This window comes from Amphibalanus amphitrite, unplaced genomic scaffold (genome assembly GCF_019059575.1).
Source record: "Amphibalanus amphitrite isolate SeventyFive unplaced genomic scaffold, NRLGWU_Aamphi_draft 000038F_arrow, whole genome shotgun sequence".
In the NCBI taxonomy this organism is placed as follows: domain Eukaryota; kingdom Metazoa; phylum Arthropoda; class Thecostraca; order Balanomorpha; family Balanidae; genus Amphibalanus; species Amphibalanus amphitrite.
This window is the reverse complement of record NW_024881534.1, coordinates 884,452-903,659: the sequence shown is the minus strand read 5'-3', so window position 1 is coordinate 903,659 and position 19,208 is coordinate 884,452. Positions and strand designations below refer to the sequence as shown.

The 19,208-nt window shown below is 50.5% G+C and overlaps 1 protein-coding gene and 1 long non-coding RNA gene across 3 annotated transcripts in view; one reads left to right on the top strand and one right to left on the bottom strand.

The window, feature by feature from the left end:
• Positions 1 to 19,208, bottom strand: part of LOC122373198 (transmembrane protein 65-like) — a 51,935-nt gene that overhangs the window by 4,216 nt on the left and 28,511 nt on the right. The window lies entirely within an intron of this gene.
• Positions 2,769 to 19,081, top strand: LOC122373211. The gene is made up of 6 exons (XR_006255002.1): positions 2,769 to 2,842; positions 4,721 to 4,892; positions 5,624 to 5,686; positions 8,210 to 8,373; positions 16,193 to 16,344; positions 17,186 to 19,081. It is a non-coding gene; the product is annotated as an uncharacterized LOC122373211 (long non-coding RNA).

Genomic DNA, 19,208 nt, shown 5'->3' with positions numbered 1-19,208 from the left:
CTGACTTAAAGGCCAATAACTCCCAAAGTACATCACTGTTCTCTTTCATCTTTTGGTGACACGTTTGCAAGGCCCTGGGGCAGTTTTTGGTTAAGTGCCTACCCATGACGCCTTCTCAAATCGTTTGTACGCGGGTTTGAAAATTTGATATTTTTGGTCATACGACCAAAGTCAACAAAAAAGAACTCACCAATATGCACAAAAATTACAGGATATATAGTCCAAAGTGACCTCCATCGAATGGTGGTAGTCTCTATTCATGACACTTCTGCGTTTTTGGTACAGCGGCCACATTGATATTCAAATGCCTATCTCGCTAATGTTAACACTGCCTGACTTAAAGGCCAATAACTCCTAAAGCACATCACCGTTCTCTTTCATCTTTTGATGACACGTTTGCAAGGCCCTAAGGCAGTTTTTGGTCAAGTGCCTACCCATCACGCCTTCTCAAATCGTTTGTACGCGGGTTTGAAAATTTGATATTTTTGGTCATACGGCCAAAGTCAACAAAAAAGAACTCACCAATATGCACAAAAATTACGGCATATATAGTCCAAAGTGACCTCCATCGAATGGTGGTAGTCCCTATTCATGACACTTCTGCGTTTTTGGTACAGCGGCCACATTGATATTCAAATGCCTATCTCGCTAATGTTAACGCTGACTGACTTGGATGGGTATAACTCCAAAAGTACATCTTCGATCTTGTTAAACTTTTAGTGGCACGTTAGCAAGGCCCTGAAGCAGTTTTTGGTCAAGTGCCTACCCATGACGCCTTCCCAAATCATTTGTACGCGGGTTTAAAAATTGGATATTTTTGGTCATACGGCCAAAGTCAACAAAAAAGAACTCACCAATATGCACAAAAATTACAGAATATATAGTCCAAAGTGACCTCCATCGAATGGTGGTAGTCTCTATTCATGACACTTCTGCGTTTTTGGTACAGCGGCCACATTGATATTCAAATGCCTATCTCGCTAATGTTAACACTGCCTGACTTAAAGGCCAATAACTCCCAAAGCACATCACCGTTCTCTTTCATCTTTTGATGACACGTTTGCAAGGCCCTAAGGCAGTTTTTGGTAAAGTGCCTACCCATGACGCCTTCCCAAATCATTTGTACGCGGGTTTAAAAATTGGATATTTTTGGTCATACGGCCAAAGTCAACAAAAAAGAACTCACCAATATGCACAAAAATTACAGGATATATAGTCCAAAGTGACCTCCATCGAATGGTGGTCGTCTCTATTCATGACACTTCTGCGTTTTTGGTACAGCGGCCACATTGATATTCAAATGCCTATCTCGCTTATGTTAACACTGACTGACTTGGATGGGTATAACTCCAAAAGTACATCTCCGATGTTGTTAAACTTTTAGTGGCACGTTAGCAAGGTCTTGGGGCAGTTTTTGGTCAAGTGCCTACCCATGACGCCTTCTCAAATCGTTTGTACGCGGGTTTGAAAATTTGATATTTTTGGTCATACGACCAAAGTCAACAAAAAAGAACTCACCAATATGCACAAAAATTATAGGATATATAGTCCAAAGTAACCTCCATCGAATGGTGGTAGTCTCTATTCATGACACTTTTGCGTTTTTGGTACAGCGGCCACATTGATATTCAAATGCCTATCTCGCTTATGTTAACACTGACTGACTTGGATGGGTATAACTCCAAAAGTACATCTCCGATGTTGTTAAACTTTTAGTGGCACGTTAGCAAGGCCTTGGGGCAGCTTTTGGTCTAGTGCCTACCCATGACGCCTTCTCAAAAGTTTTGTACGCGGGTTTGATTTTTTTTTGTGATACGGCCAAAGTCAACAAAAAAGAACTCACCAATATGCACAAAAATTACGGCATATATAGTCCAAAGTGACCTCCGTCGAATGGTGGTAGTCCCTATTCATGACACTTCTGCGTTTTTGGTACAGCGGCCACATTGATATTCAAATGCCTATCTCGCTTATGTTAACGCTGACTGACTTGGATCGGTATAACTACAAAAGTACAACTCCGATCTTGTTAAACTTTTAGTGGCACGTTAGCAAGACCCTAGAGCAGTTTTTGGTCAAGTGCCTACCCATGACGCCTTCTCAATACTTTTGTACGCGGGTTTGAAATTTTGATTTTTTTTGGTGATACGGCCAAAGTCAACAAAAAAGAACTCACCAATATGCACAAAAATTACGGCATATATAGTCCAAAGTGACCTCCATCGAATGGTGGTAGTCGCTATTCATGACACTTCTGCGTTTTTGGTACAGCGGCCACATTGATATTCAAATGCCTATCTCGCCAATGTTAACGCTGACTGACTTGGATGGGTATAACTCCAAAAGTACATCTTCGATCTTGTCAAACTTTTAGTGGCACGTTAGCAAGGCCCTGGGGCAGTTTTTGGTCAAGTGCCTACCCATGACGCCTTCTCAAAACTTTTGTACGCTTGATTGAAAACTCGACATTTTTTTGCAGTGCTGAACGGTCAATGTCAACAAATTAAATCGCACAAATATACATGTTAGTTAGGACGCTTCATCCGGGTAATATTTGGTAAAGAAGCTTTTGATAATATTTTCCTTTAGTTCATAGAAGGGTTTAAAATTACCATGTTTTGACCGTTTTGACATTCTTTGTTTTTGTACGTGATTTCTAATGGGTTTTAATAAATTTATAATAAAATGCTACATAAATGGCGCACCTGCTTTGCGCCATACTGCGCGATTGTCTCTGCGCGTGTAAAAAATTGGCGTTGTTTGTGTGCCGAGTTTGTACCTCCCAAAAAGGCCGTGTATAACTCTAATAGGTCAAGGCAGGGTATATCCAGAGTATATCAAGGTACGTATTTTGTACCTACCGGTTTGTACAAGGGTCAACCCGGTAAGAATCTTGGGTCGAACCGCGTGGGTTAAAGGGACCCTCCCACCTTCAAAAAAGTTTATGAATTGGCATGAAAGTGATGTCGCTCGGTTCAGAAAGAGCGAAAACGAATATCTACCAAATTTCACCGAAAAATATTCACCGGTTTTCAAGATATTAGACTTTTACTTTTGTTTACTTTTTTGGGGATCTCCGCTGTTTCTAGCGACTTTATTTTAGAAGTGCGGCGTTTGCGGCAGATATTGCGCGCAAATAGCATATACTACCGCGTGCTACAAAACGTTTTAGTCAAACATTTAAAAATCGTTAGATATCTGCGCTGACGTCACACATTCAGAGGGGTATTCCTAAGCATTAGCCCCTCTGAATCAAAATGCTGCAATTTTGAAATTCAATATTTCCGATTTAAGGCATTTCTCGATGTTGTGAGTGCCGAAACCGGTAATTGTGAGCCAGGGACCCCATTTTGGCTATCTCAACTCAAATCTAATGTTAAGGTGGGAGGGTCCCTTTAACACTGGTTTTACACTGTATCTGTAAGAATCTTGGTTTTACCTAATATTCCTCAATATAGTGTTACTGGCTTTTACATAGATCAGACCGCAGGTGTGTGAGTAAAATGAATTTTACTGATACTTAAAGTTTGGCCGAATCTTGATTCAGGCCAAACATGGTCTCGAGAAATAATTCACAGGTCAAAGATCACTTTGTTCAAGGTCATGAAATATTCAGAGTATGTTAAAAATTGATTCCCTTGAGGCGAGGTATTGAAAAAATTTGTTGCGATCAGCTGCATGTTACCCAAGTTATTTTGAAAAAAACCATGGTTGGCCATCTGACTCCCCCCTAAAAGTGTGAGCATTCATGGTTAAGCTTCAATATTCCAATGTTATCGTCTGAAACAGCCCAAATTTTGTCAACCCTATGATAACCAGGGCCATGTTCGGGCAGCGCATCTTATTGTAAAATTTTGCACCACCCAATACCCATGCGTAGTTGTGGTCTCGGGTGCCAAGCGACCCACATTGCTGTTAACCACATTTGATTTTTGAATGCATTTTACTTAGTTATTGAACGAATACCACCAGTCCATCCCCGCCAAGGTTCACTGCGCGTCGAATGGCCCTCAGCGTTGCGGGCCGGCGGAGAGGGGTCAGAGCATGGGCGGAGCCAGGCGGCTGACATCATTGCATATGTGCCTTCACACTCTGCAAAATATTTTGCGCTGACCAGAACACGGCTCAGCTTGCAATGCTTTGTATCGACAATAACCACCTGTGAAATAGGCGAAGCCCAAGCATTAGTGCGATGTTAGTGGCCTTCACCTGACCTTGACCCCAGGAGAACATTTTCAATTGACTTAAAGGAAATAGTTTATTTCTAACATTGGGTTTTGAACTGGAATTGCAGTTTTGTAGCTTAAGCTGAGACTAGCGCAAATGAGAAGCTTTTATGGCCCAACGATCACACAAAACAAAGATATTCTTTTTCTTGTTCAGAAAAGAGTGGCTTGATGGGGAATAAGTGCCTTGCTGAGGAATGCAGCTGCGTCATTGTCAGACAATCAGCATGCTGCTTATAGTCAAGGGGGTTTGTACTAGGCAATATGATTGGTCACCGCATATAAAGCTTCTGCTTCAATTAATATTTTATATAGAATATAGTTCTTGCTATTTTAAAACAGAAAATACTGTTTTCTTCAAATAAATATTCTCTTTGCTGATCATTTTTAGCATAAAAAATCATCAATCCATTGTAAAAAAAAACTTGCAGACAAACTGGCAGACGTGTTACCCCGTGTTACCCCCTGACCCTACCTTCTCTCTTTGTTTTCAGGTACAGCCCCTCAACCTCACAGCGCAGAGCTTTGGGCTGTTTTGTGGATGCCACCTCTCCTCTGGCCATGGAGAGGGATCAGTCGGTAGCGCAGGCGGGCCTCTCCAGACACCAGCAGCATGGTGTGGGGCATATCGTGGAGGGACACGTGTCACACTCACATGTCCCACAGGTGAGGCATGGGAGAGGAGTTGGTTGATATTTGTGTCTGCTGATTGCATTTGTGGAGCAAAATGGGCTGGGAGAGTGAGTTTTGGTCAGTGAACCGTAAGTAATTTTCCAACACACTGAGCTGCCACAAATTCACCAAAATTGTAGCGCCTCATTGGGTATCATCTCGTCATGGGCAACACGTTCGTTTTTCCGCGAAGTTTAACTAGCTCGACCAGGGGCAAAACGGCAAGGGGGCCCCCAACGGTACGGACCTCCCCCTTCGCTGACTAAACTCCAGAACGGTGTACAGTTTAGGTCGTCAGTCAATGGACTTTGTGATTGTTCCCAGCCACTTGTCATCTTATTATTATTATTATTATTTGCGGCCCTGGCCCCTGAGAGCCACCACGGCGTCCCCGCTCCGCACTGTTTTCAAATAGTATCGGTTTTTACTTCACCAGTGAACATCCACAGGTTAGCCATTGTTGACAATGAGCTTTTGCTTTGCACGTGGTGTGTACTATGCCACTTACCTGTATCAATACGCTAGGCCCTTTTTCTCCTTTATCCACAAGTGGTAACCGCTTGTCGCTGCGACCCCCTTTCACTGAGCTGAAAGCCCTGAACGCGGGTGATACCGTCCCAGGTTTTGTTTGCTCGCCGCTCTCGCAGTCTGGATGACGGAGTTAGCTTGAATGCTCACAGACATGTTATGATTTATAATGCATACTTTTTCTTTGTCCTTTTCAGGACTCCTACAAGGAGGACAGAATGCAATCCAGCAAGGTCCAGATCACAGAGGAAATGAGAGAGGTAAATGCGATTGCCAAGTGTAGGCAAATATCATCCTTAATAAAGGGACCCTCCCACCTTGAAAAAGATACTGAAACATCAGGAAACTTCAAATGCTCGCAGTAGCTATACCAAGTGAAGGCTCGCGTTGAAACTATCAGCGATTGATTAAAGACTCTTGCGGTCGTCTCAGGTTATTACAGAGCGAGCGAAGCGGAAACCCCAATTCTTTTTTTGAGGTTATATTTTTTCATACAAATAAAAATATAGCCTCATGCATCGAACTAATGGTCCCATTAGTTCGATGCATGAACAATAGCCATCGAAACGTACAGTTATCGCGTGTATCCATCCATCCATCCTGGGTATGGTAGGGTATTGTAGTGTATGTTAAGTTTGAGTGCATAAGGGCCCAACATCCGAAAGACTCAAACAACCCCGGTTAATCAGCACCAGCATACCATACAGTTCAATTAAAACCAAATGTCAAACTTCACCTAGCTCATACAAATAAAAATATAACCTCATACACCCAAACAAATGCCCCCATTAACAATATCTATCGAATCTATACAGTTATCGCGCAAACATGGCCATCTAGTACAAAACTAAATCATCAGTTGCGCCCGCTAACAGAATGCATCCGTGGTTGCAGATGCACCCGCGAGCGGATTCAAATCACAAAAATTTTCACTCAAGCCAATTCGTCAATTCGCTCTCTAGCATATTAGTCATACATTTGAAGTTCAGATTTTGAATGAGCCGCTTAGTGAACGGCGCCAAAAAATGATATTCACCGTTCAGGGCCTAGTTTTACCAACAGAAAAATAGCCGCCTGCCGGAATTTTTTTGACTAAAGACCGCTTCACATATGGAGCGTAAACGCGATGGGGTCGTTAGCTGATAGGGTTATACCGCTTACGCTCTGTATGTGAAGCGGTGTTTAGTCAAAAAATTCCAGCAGGCGGCTACTTTTCTGTTGGTAAAACTGGCCTCAGCTTGCTTCTTTTTTAAAAGCCCTATTTGATGCCAGGTTGCCCCTCCCCCCTCATGGCCCGTTTTATGTCGTTCGGAAGGCCTCTTCACAGCAGGGTTATGGCGGACCGCGGAACTTTGCTTCGTTGTGATTTTACGCGTCGCGCACACTGACCCCTCGTTCGATGTCTCTCGGACGGCGAAGATTCTACGTCGTCCGGCCAATCCCGTTCAAGGTCAGCGGGGGCTCTGCTGCGGTTATGGAGCGTGATTGGCCGGACGACGTAGAATCTTCGTCGTCCGAGAGACATCGAACGCGGGGTAAGTGATTGGCGTCCACTAAGGCAGACCAATGAACGACCGGCTGGTGAACCCAAGCGGCGCCGGTATCCGCCTGGGGCGGGAGACGGGGTCAACGAAAAGCGATACGAGCATGACCTTTGGCCGGCCTCCACCTGTTTTCATCTATAGCGTACTTTTATGATACAGGCCATGACCTCACTGCTGGGGTCCTCAGGCTGAATGGAATAGTTCGCCGAGCCGCCGCAGCCCATGGGCCATGGCGCGATGCTTTCAAGGGATACTATACCTCCAATTGTGCACGGGACCCTACTTACCGGTCTCTAGCGATGTGCCAAATTTTTAGCCCCATCGGCCCAGCCATTGTCGAGATCTGGAAGCGGCGCCCTACTGACTTTCCTGGCGGTGGGGGAGGGGGGCTTTTTTGCCCCTCCCGCTCCAGACTTTTCGATATGTCTCCAGAATCGCTGCGCCGATCGTTGCCAAACTTTCAGCACCCTCCCGGGCATCAATTTTACACATTGTGACCAATTTTTTCCAAAGGCTATGATAGGTGGGCCGCAAATGACGTCAGAGTGACGTCATGTTCTGCCATTTTCTACCCTCCAAAAAGGTACCGCGGGAAGAGCTGTCAGGCCTTCCCAAGGCCTGACAGTCTTGGGAAAATACAGAAAAATGTTTTGTGCATAAATGGTGTAGAATTACCAGTGCTATTTCACTGATAGGAGTACGGCTGTACGCAATCGGCACAGCCGTACTCAAAATCTGGAATCGACCCCTGCACATGCGCACGAGCAGCAGCACCCCAACTGTGGCACATGGATATGCATTGCCTAGTGGGTGCCTACCTACATGCCAACTTTCAGCGCAATCGGCCCAGTGGTACCGAGATATTCCAATAGTTACAAAACTGATATGCCTTCGTTTTGCACGCGGCACGTGCATAATGGGTCAACCACACGCATAGAAAATCGTCCAATACTTGGTAGAAGGAAGGAAGCTTTCCTGCAAAATTACCGCAAGTAAATCGGCCAAGCGGTTGCTGAGATATAAGCGTCGCAGAATCGTGACCACGGCCGACCGTTGATTCTCAGAAATGTCCGTCAATCTACGGAAGACTGCGCTCGATCAATAGTGACCCTCCCCTTTCAGCATGGCGCAGGTTTTAAGGTGCTGTTTCTACCATGTCTACCATTTCTGCCATGCCATTGTAACTTATTGTTGACCATGTGTATTTTCCGTTTTCGCTAATCACGAATTACTTTTCAGGGCATCATTCGAGCAAGCTCGACGTTTTCGCCGAATCAACAACAGTTTTGGGTGTTTGTCCTGAAACACATGATGAGTCCTCGAAATGTACTTGAGAAGGAGCGTCACTACAGAAGGGCTTCGAAGCTTCGTCTTCGATTCAAACGTGACGGCGATTTTGCGAGGTGAGATGGCAAAACGCTTAATGTTAAGAGATAAGAGAATCTGTAAGCTAAGTTTTACATTTACTGATTTATCAGCGTTTTTCTGCTTGGTTAGTGTGCCAAACCATCGAACAGTCGGCCACTGTCCGTTTTCAGAAGCCACTATCGTTAAAATGCATTGAAAATTATTGGGTCACGTGACAATTTGGGGTCCATCAAACTCCGATTGAATTGAACACATTGAAACGGTCTGGTCTCCCCCCCCCCCCCCCAAGGCCTCTACGGCTCGGCGGAATAAATCCGCTTTGTCAGAGCCATACAGATGCCTCACTCCTAGTGAAATATTTTATGGAATTCCTGTTCGTTTCAGTCTATCTCGCATTTACTTATAATGCAATCGTAGGAACTACCTTGAAGGGACCCTCCCACCTTCCTATTTGCGCCGACGTCACATATTCTAAGGCGGCATTCAAACGCATTAGCCCCTTAGAATCTGAAAACTGCAAGTTTGAAATTAAATATCTCCGAGTTAAAGCATTTTTCGATGTTGTGCGTGCCCAAACCGGTAGTGCAAGCCAGGGACCCCACTTTGGCTATCTCAACTCAACACTAATGGTACGGTGGGATAGTCTCTTTAAAGAATTTGGTGATTTTTTTTTTTGGGGGGGGGGGGCTATGCCTAAGGCCGTTTCGGTCTATTGAGTCCATTTCATTGCCGGAAGGATGATAGGAATTAGGGGAGACATTGGTCTGGGCAGGCACCTTGGTTAGTTACCAGGGCTTAGCCCGTCCCAAAGGACAGACCGACCAGCCCCAGTGCTGTGCCCGGCTACGGGTGTGCTTTCTCGTGAGCCGCTCCAAGGAAGCAGCCCGCATGAAATAAAGATGCCTGTCCTGCCTGGAATGGTGGTTGCGGCGCGGGGGAAAAGGATTTCAGTATCCTGAGGATGGAAACGACGGGCTGTTGTCGTGGTGTATGGTCTCCAGGGTGTTGTGTGAAGTTTTGTTTCCAATACTGGGATTGTGTCAGGAGATATAGGTAGCTTTTTTAGCGTGTAACGTTTTTTATCCCTCGCCCGTATAGGGGGGGGGGGGGTCGAACGGACCCCCCCCCCCATGGTTTTTCGCGGATAACTCGCGTAAAAAGCGGCCGATCGCGACGAAACTTTCAGTACCCTCGCGTTAATCAATTTTACACCTACCCTGAAAATTTCATGACCCTGACCCCAATGACCTTTGACCTGTGACCTACTTTTCGAGACCATGTTTGGCCGGAATCGCGATTCGGCGTATGTCGGCTCGCATTAGCCGCGCGTTTGCAGTCTTTTCGTGGTTTCAAGCGTTCAAACATGTGATATGATGTTGCCCCCATGCATTAGGGTGGGTGTCAAGGTCACCTGAAGGTCAGGTCAGGTCATTGACCTTTGGTGACCTCGGTTCACTTTTTCGAGTTTTACATGTTTCCAGGCCAGTTTTTGGAGCTGAATTCGAATTTAGCAACCATATGAACATTTACTAAGTAGTTTTGGTGCCTTCGTAACATGTTACGAAGCTGTCAGAGGCGGTTGGCACCTACTAGGAATATCCGGCAGGACCCCTACTGGTTGACCTGACCTGACCTGACCCGACCTGGAATAAATGCATAAAGACATCATCTGTGATCAAAACTAACATGATATGCGTGATCAGCGCCCCGAAAAACCCCATAGCAGCCACTTTTTACGACGTTCTAAACTTCTAACAGGTCCCGATTTTCCCGACTTTTGGGTCATTGACCTGACCTGCAAGGTCAACCAATGACCTAGGACCTTAAAATTAGGTATCATCGGCTTCCTCTCGTCACGGGCAACACGCTCGTTTTTTTCCGCGAAGCTCTAGCTCGATCAGGGGCGAAACGGCAAGGGGGGGGTCCAACGGACCCCCCCCCCTTAATACGTTCGCGGCTGGAAAAACATCAATACGGGCGAGGGTTATGAAGTACCTACCCTGCACAAGAGATTGAAACTGGAGATAAAAGATTATGTATACAACACCCCAGAATCAAAAATCCTCTTTCGAGAAAGGACGGATGCTTTCCCTCTAAACGACAAGAAGAAGTTAACAAGATTTATAAAATTTCCATCACCTGTTGTTGGAATGCCAATATTTAGTGGTATGGGGGGGGATTTGTCCTGAATTACTGAAATACAGCAGTAATACCTACTAAGAGGATAAACTGAAGCTGTTATGAGATTTCAAATTTGATATTGTCATGAAGATCACGTAAGAAAAGAAACATTTTCTGCAGCAAGCTGCAACTTTGAAATAGAAGGCAACAAGCTGCAACTTTGAAATAGAAGGCAAAAAGAGTCCAATGCTTGTCATGCATCCCAAAGCAACTCATAGCGCGACGATTTCGGTTTAAGTTTAAGAAGAATAGGAGGAGCCGTTGCAGTGGCAAGTGTTTTCAAATCAATTCAGCAGTGAATCCACACCCAGTTATTCATAGTAATTGTGTTTTCCATTACTATTCAGCAAAGCACACACCTACTCCGCTGTCATAGGATCCTGCTCCTTTTACAGTGAAGTATACCTGATCCTTTCATCGCTGCATCCTGCTCCATCGGATACCTCTCCGACTGCCCAACCGATGCTGATCGCCGAGGCGCCTCTGAGTGCTGGCGACGACGCCACAGCGGCCGACGCCGACGCGCCTCTGAGTGCTGGTGACGGCACCGCAGCGTCCGACGCCGGTGCGCCTCTTAATGCTGGCAACGGCGCCGCAGCGGCCGACGCCGACGCGCCTCTGAGTGCTGGTGACGGCACCGCAGCGCCTCTGAATGCTGGTGACGGCGCCGCAGCGGCCGGCGCCGCAGCGGCCGGCGCCGACACACTTCTGAGTACTGGCGACTATGCCGCAGCGGCCGACGCCGACACGCCTCTGAGTGCTGGCGAAGACCACTCAGCGGCCGACGCCGGTGCGCCTCTTAATGCTGGCGACGGCGCCGCAGCGGCCGATGCCGACGCGCCTCTTAATGCTGGCGACGGCGCCGCAGCGGCCGATGCCGACGCGCCTCTGAGTGCTGGTGACGACGCCGACACGCTTCTGAATGCTGGCGACCACGTCGCAGCGGCCGACGCCGAGGCGCCTCTGAGTGCTGGTGACGGCACCGCAGCGGCCGACGCCGACACGCCTCTGAGTGCTGGCGAAGACGCCGCAGCGGCCGACGCCGACACGCCTCTGAGTGCTGGCGACGGCGCCGCAGCGGCCGATGCCGACGCGCCTCTGAGTGCTGGTGACGACGCCGACACGCCTCTGAGTGCTGGTGACTACTTCGCAGCGTCCGACGCCGGTGCGCCTCTTAATGCTGGCAACGGCGCCGCAGCGGCCGACGCCGACGCGCCTCTGAGTGCTGGTGACGACGCCGCAGCGCCTCTGAGTGCTGGTGACGACGCCGCAGCGGCCGACGCCGAAGCGCCTCTGAGTGCTGGCAACGGCGCCGCAGCGGCCGACGCCGACGCGCCTCTGAGTGCTGGTGACGACGCCGCAGCGGTCGACGCCGAAGCGCCTCTGAGTGCTGGCGAAGACGCCGCAGCGGCCGACGCCGACACGCCTCTGAGTGCTGGCGAAGACCACGCAGCGGCCGACGCCGGTGCGCCTCTTAATGCTGGCGACGGCGCCGCAGCGGCCGATGCCGACGCGCCTCTGAGTGCTGGTGACGGCACCGCAGCGGCCGACGCCGAAGCGCCTCTGAGTGCTGGTGACGACACGGCAAAGTCATCTCATCACAAGATATTCACCGAAGAGTCGCCTGGTGAGTCTGGTGACCATTCGCCGAAGTACAGCATTTATCTTAATAAGGAAGAAACGAGTAAAGTTTTTCATGCAGCTGAGGACGGCTCGTACCTGCTAAAAAGGGGATGGACTGATGCCCTTTTTCAAAAGATTAACGCCTCTCAAATCGAGCCGAAGTGTATTCTTATCGCTAAGTACCGGCACCTAAGGACTGAAAAGTCAAGGAAGAAGAAAACATGTTTTTTTCGGTGCGATGCGGTGTGCAAGATGCCAAACTGCCATCGTTATCGCATCGAGGTCGAGCACGCGCCAGCCGATGGCACATCGCTGCTGGTGGTGAGGAAGTTTGGCACCCGAAGTGCTGGTCACCAAGAGTTTCATGCCAGCCGGAATCTCGCTGGCGCACGCCGAGCAGCAGTGGCCGAACGCGTTGAAACGCATGGTGCCTACCTCGTGCGCCAGGAGCTACTCATCGAGGCACCAACGGACCAGCTCCGTGACGGAAACACAACAGGAGCGCCACCTGACAATGTCCTACGGCAAGCTGCACACGAGAGGCGCATCAAAGAACGCTACCAGGTTGATCTTACGGAAGACCTCACGTCCACTATGGAACTATCAGCAGCAGTGGATACCTCCAGCAGCAAGCTACCTGGTGCTGTCCACCACATAGGTAAAGTTCCGTTGGTCGTCCATCTGTACAACGAACATTTCATCCGAAAGTATCACCGCACTCAGTCCACGCTGCACATCGACGCTACGGGCTCAGTGACACGTCAGGTCGGCGGGAAACGCCCTTACTTGTACGTGCTTATAGCAGCAGAACCGACTGGTGGCTTTCCTCTGGCATATATGCTGTCGGAGTCGCACACTGTTCCCACAATCGCCCACTTTCTGGCGTCACTTAGTCGGAGTTACAAGGAGGTCACAAACGTGAAAATGGCTGCTCCTCGCGTTGTCTGTGACTTCAGCTGGGCGATTCTGCATGGTGTAGCACAGGGACTGTGCCATCGGTTCTTGAAGGATTATCTGGATGTCTGTTGGGAAGCTGCTCACGGTGACGCACCACTGCCTGCTACCATGATCAGCCTGTGTGGTGCACATCTCATGCACCAATTTTCAGGTGTGCTCAAGGGCAAGGGTGTGAAGAAGGAATGTCGGCCTGGATTTATGTGGCTCTTCGCAAAAATGCAGCAGGCGTCAACGATGGCTAAACTGGACTGTGTCTTCGAGGATTTGTGCCTGCTGGCGCTGTCTAAGCAGCAACGCCACTCTATCTCCCTGCCGACAGAGGAGGAAGCGGGGGAGGAGGAAACATCGCAAAAGGAAACTGAGATGCCAAGCATCAACAGCACTTTCCGAGACGGCACGCCGTTCGGTCGTCATTTCTCGTCCCTACTGAAAGACGTGAAGGCCAAAGCTCAGGAGGAGAAAAACATCACGAGTCCGTACTACTGCCCAACACTGGCTGAGTACATGGTGGGAACGGTCATGCCGCTCGCCCCCTTGTGGTGTCAGGTGCTCACCACACAAACAGCGTCGAACGCCGCAGTGGAGGCCCATATACGTGTAGTTAAAAAACAGCTCCTGAAAGACAGGACACGGCTTCATCCCGGCGACCTTGTACGCCTGCTTATAAAGGACAACGCCGCACGCCAAAAAGTTGATATGATACCACCGATGCCCATCTCAAGGGGAAAGAGGAAGCGGGAAGAGAGTCCTGGTTGGAAATCTGTAAACCAGGAGGAGGTCTGGTGCAGGCGGAACCCCAAAGCAAGCCGACCAACGTACTACTCGCGGACCTACCCTCCACCCGGCATTGTGATGGGAAAGGCCAAGGTTGGAGAAAGAAGCAGCAAAACCAAGGTGTTCGAGAAATCCACGACCCAGGCGAAGAGGCTGGTCCCGCCCGCCGCGGCCCCGGCGAGGAAGCTGGTCCCGCCCGCGGCGGCCTCGTCGAGGAACTTGGTCCCGCCCGCCACGGAGAGGAAGCTGATCCCGCCCGCCGCGGCCCCGGAGGAACTTGGTCCCGCCCGCCACGGCCCCGGCGAGGAACTTGGTCCCGCCCGCCGCGGCCCCGGCGAGGAACTTGGTCCCGCCCGCCACGGCCCGAGGAAGTTGGCCCCGCCCGCCACGGCCCCGGCGAGGAAGCTGGTCCCGCCCGCCGCAGCCCCGGTGAGGAAGCTGGTCCCGCCCGCGGCGGCCCCGGCGAGGAAGCTGGTCCCGCCTGCCGCGGCCCCGGCGTGGAAGCTGGTCCCGCCCGCGGCGGCCTCGTCGAGGAACTTGGTCCCGCCCGCCACGGCGAGGAAGCTGGTCCCGCCCGCCGCGGCCCCGGAGGAACTTGGTCTCGCCCGCCACGGCCCCGGCGAGGAACTTGGTCCCGCCCGCCACGGCCCCGGCGAGGAAGCTGGTTCCGCCCGCGGCGGCCCCGGCGAGGAAGCTGGTCCCGCCCGCGGCGGTCCCGGCGAGGAACTTGGTCCCGCCCGCCACGGCCCGAGGAACTTGGTCCCGCCCGCCACGGCCCCGGCGAGGAAGCTGGTCCCGCCCGCAGCGGCCCCGGTGAGGAAGCTGGTCCCGCCCGCGGCGGCCCCGGCGAGGAAGCTGGTCCCGCCTGCCGCGGCCCCGGCGTGGAAGCTGGTCCCGCCCGCCGCGGCCCCGGCGAGGAAGCTGGTCCCGCCCGCGGCGGCCTCGTCGAGGAACTTGGTCCCGCCCGCCACGGCGAGGAAGCTGGTCCCGCCCGCCGCGGCCCCGGAGGAACTTGGTCCCGCCCGCCACGGCCCGAGGAACTTGGTCCCGCCCGCCACGGCCCCGGCGAAGAAGCTGGTCCCGCCCGCCGCGGCCCCGGCGAGGAAGCTGGTCCCGCCCGCGGCGGCCTCGTCGAGGAACTTGGTCCCGCCCGCCACGGCGAGGAAGCTGGTCCCGCCCGCCGCGGCCCCGGAGGAACTTGGTCCCGCCCGCCACGGCCCGAGGAACTTGGTCCCGCCCGCCACGGCCCCGGCGAGGAAGCTGGTCTCAGTGGCTCCCAAAATTCATCAAGTGAGCCTCCAGACTCTGGATGGGGACGGCCTTCTAGACGATGAAGTGATAAACTGCTACTTGGCGGTCTTGACCAGTGGTACCGGTGGAAAAGTCGTCGGCTTTTCTGTGTTTTGGCTCCCAGTTATGAAATCGCTGCACTGGCCCACTGATGATGTCAGAGACACTCTGCAGAAGCGTGGAGCGGCCACGGCCGAAGTCTGGATCCTGCCTTACAATAGGTCGGGCATGCACTGGGCCCAGTTCATTGTTTTTCGAGCTGTCAGGCGCATATTGCACCTGGACTCTATGCTGCTGAGTCCCCCCGAGGACGCTGTGCGGCTGGTGCAGCTGCTGCTTGAATGTGCCGAGGCAGGCACAAGTCCGATCGACTGGGCGGAATGGGACCTGGTCGTCCCGGACAATGTGCCCCTGCAAGAGGATGGCTCCTCATGCGGCGTACATGTGTGTTGGCACGCGCGCGCTGCTGCGACGGCCGTCCCTACAGCAGCTCCCCTGGATGTCCCGTCCATGCGCAACGAGATTCGTCAAAAAATCACTGGTGTGAGTTCTGTGTTTGAGCTCAAATGTGTACTAACTTCTAACAATACATTTGTGTGATGTGCAAAATCACCTTTGTAGTAGGTGCGCCCTAAAGCAAAGCCCAAATAAAGAAACAAGCAATAAGTTTGCTTTATTTTTTTTTAGATAAAGACGACTTTGTTTAAACTCCGTGCGCGGGATGCGTCAAAATCAGGGCGTTCACTTGTTTGTCTCAGTAGCTTGTCACTTAACGTGAATACATGATAGGTGGTCCCTCTGAATATGACCCGTAGTGATTGTCTTGCTTTGTCTGAATGTTTATTTAGTAGCACTTAAAAGTGTTCCAAGCTAAGGTTTTCTTCTCTCTTTATTATATCCCCATCTAGCAATATGAACGAAAATGAAAGAAATGAAAACGAACTTAACTTATCGCCACTATGTCAGGACAAATTTCGACAGCGATATTCGATCATGTATGATTGTACAACTTTGTTGTCCTTGTTTCAGGCAAAGGACGCAGCTGAACTTGTGTGGCTGAGTTGGGGCAAGGGACGTCCGTTGCAGAAGACAGAGCCACCTGTGCTACGAGTTGTGAAAGAGATACACAGCACAAGTGTGCAGGAGTATATGGCATCTATCCGAAAGGACCTTGGCTGAAGGTATGTGGATCAGCATCTCTCTCTCTCTCTCTCTCTCTCTCTCTCTCTCTCTCTCTCTCTCTCTCTCTCTCTCTCTCTCTCTCTCTCTCTCTCTCTCTCTCTCTCTCTCTCTCTCTCTCTCTTCTGTCTTCTCTCTTCTCTCTTCTCTCTTCTCTCTTCTCTCTTCTCCCTTGTCTCTTCTCTCTTCTCCCCTGTCTCTTCTCTCTTCTCCCTTGTCTCTTCTCTCACTCTCACTCTCTCTCTCTCTCTCTCTCTCTCTCTCTCTCTCTCTCTCTCTCTCTCTCTCTCTCTCTCCCCTCTCTTTTCTCTCTCCTCTCTTTTCTCTCTCCTCTCTTTTCTCTCTCCTCTCTCTCTCTCTCTCTCTCTCTCTCTCTCTCTCTTTCTCTCTCTCATCCCTGTCAAGTTAGAGGTGATGTTTCTTGGGGTGATAAAAGACAGTCGTCTTACCTACTGTACTCATCAGAAAGAGCTTTGCGGCCGATGTTTTCATGTTATGAACTAGTGGTGTCAATTTCAGAAAATGTATGTCCATTGTCCAATGTCCGTCCAATGTCAAATACTTTCGTCAACTGTTCCTTGATCGCCCTAGATCGAGCTAGAGGTTTGCGGAAAAGACGAGCGTGTTGCCCGTAACGAGAGGAAGCCGATGATATCCAATTTTAAGGTCCTAGGTTCATTTTTAAGGTCCTAGGTCCACGATTCATGTGCTCCTATCACTTACCTGTATGCGTGTGCGTGTGTGATGTCAAGACGAGATCACGGTCCGTCTCCTTGGTGTCATGCTCCGTGTACAGCGCGCACAAGCCCTCCGTTTATGACCAACTCCGTTTCTGCACGGCAGTGACGGTACATCAGCTGGTATCGGCTGAGAACCGACGGAGGCTGGTCGGGACGCTCGCTGGCCGGACCTGGACCACCGCAGACGACCCACGCCGTCTGGCTTGGCCCACCAGAGGAGATCGACGCCCAAGAGTCTCGCTTCCCTGACGGCTGGCTCTTCAGCTGCAGCAATGAGAGCCGCCCTGGTCCCATGCGTTCGCATTCTGCACAGACTCGCCTGCACTTACGAGCGCGTGCAGGCACGAGGTGGTCATTTTGTGACTACGGGACGTCGTTTCGAGCTTCAAGACTAGTGGTGTCAATCGGAACTTGAATCTTCGGAATTCCGATTTTGTCCTATGTCCAATTCGGAATTCGGTTGGACAATGGCAGCAGGCTTTGGACAACTTTGGACAATCGCTTGCTACACCTCAACATTTTTAAAAAGTAATCGTGGTTAACATTGATTGGCTATTAGAAAGTCCAGCTTTCGATATGACTAACACTTTTGAGCTTGTAACGGTACATGAAAAGCAAATTAAATAACAGTGTTGAGTGTAAACTATTGCGTAGGTGTCGGACATCTTTGGACAAATGGCTGGCTTGGACATTTTTGGACGTACAATCGACGTAGGCATTGGACATTGGACGGACTTTGGACATACGTTTTCCGAAATTGACACCACTATTCAAGACGTCGTGAGCTGCGGCTCATCGCGATCTGCAAGATGTCGCGAGCTGCGTGCCAAGCAGCAAAGCGTCGCGTGCGATTCAAGAGACAATGATGGTACGCTTCCCTGTGGAGCGTCGGACACTAGTGATTGTGGTCGTGCTCCAGCGGGAGCTGAAACTGTGCATTGTGTGATGTCAGTTGCAAAAACAGGCTTCGCTTCTTGTAGACACTTACTTTCGAAAATGGAAAGAGTGGGGAGCCATGTTGGATTTATTATTCACTGTGATTCGTGTCATTTAATTTTCTAAGTTTCCACTGTCCGTTCGGTGGTCGCAGTGTCGCGCGGCGGTACAGTGTAGCGGTGTGCAGTAGTATTTGAACGAGACCAACGCCGCGGTTTGAGGCCGCTCCGCGCGGCCGCCGGTGCGGGTGCCCGCGTACTTGAAACGTGTGTTGTCACGTGACTGCGCCGAGCCGAGGTCGGGGTCGCTCCCCTGCCAGTGAGTCAGTCGGTATCTGGCACTGGCTCGCTCTTGATCTCCTTTGTTTCCTTTGCCTTGTTGCACCCTGAACAGGTGTTCTGAACCTGCACAGGTATCCTCATCCCGCCGATGTGTTAACAATTTATTAATGGCTCATGCGGTTATTTTCATGATTGTATGTAATTTGCAATCGCTGTTAAAATGAATACTGCGCATATATAAACGGCCGTAACGCAGCGAGCTCCGTCGGCGCCTGGGGTGGCGTCGGTGGCTGGTGGTCTGTATCTATTTGAAGAGACCATATTAAGGTCTTGATAACGTCGCCGTTGCCGACGCTGACGTCGCGCCGGCCGCGTTGCCGTCTTAGCGCCTGGGGCCGGCTTCGCCGCGCGCGTCGTTGGCGGCATCGGTATCTATGTTCAGCTGACACTTAATAGCATATCCCGATAGTTAAGACACTACGAAGACACTTATGTGTGCAGCCGCTGACCATCTGTGTGGGCAGCCGCTGCAGCCGCTGACCATGTGATCTGGACGGTTCCAAACATGCAAATGTTGAGTGTGGCATGGCATCGGGCCGGACGGCGATGTTTGTCTGTGCGTTTTTCGCAGAAGGGGTGGGAGAGGAGGGATTGTAAGAGCACGGGGACTAGCTGCTTTTTTGCTTTGATCTGAGTTGCGTGCCTTGCCTCTTTTTGGAGGTTTCATGTCAGTGTGAAATAAATGTTTTGGAAAAAAAATATATAAACGGCCAGTCAGCTCATTCGCATTCGTTTCAATTGGAGGCTGAATATGAAAATCGAAACGAGAGACGATATCGTAGCCAACACAGTTCTTTATTGCTGCAATTTCATCTCACCATACAGTCCACTAGCCTGAAATCGTAACTA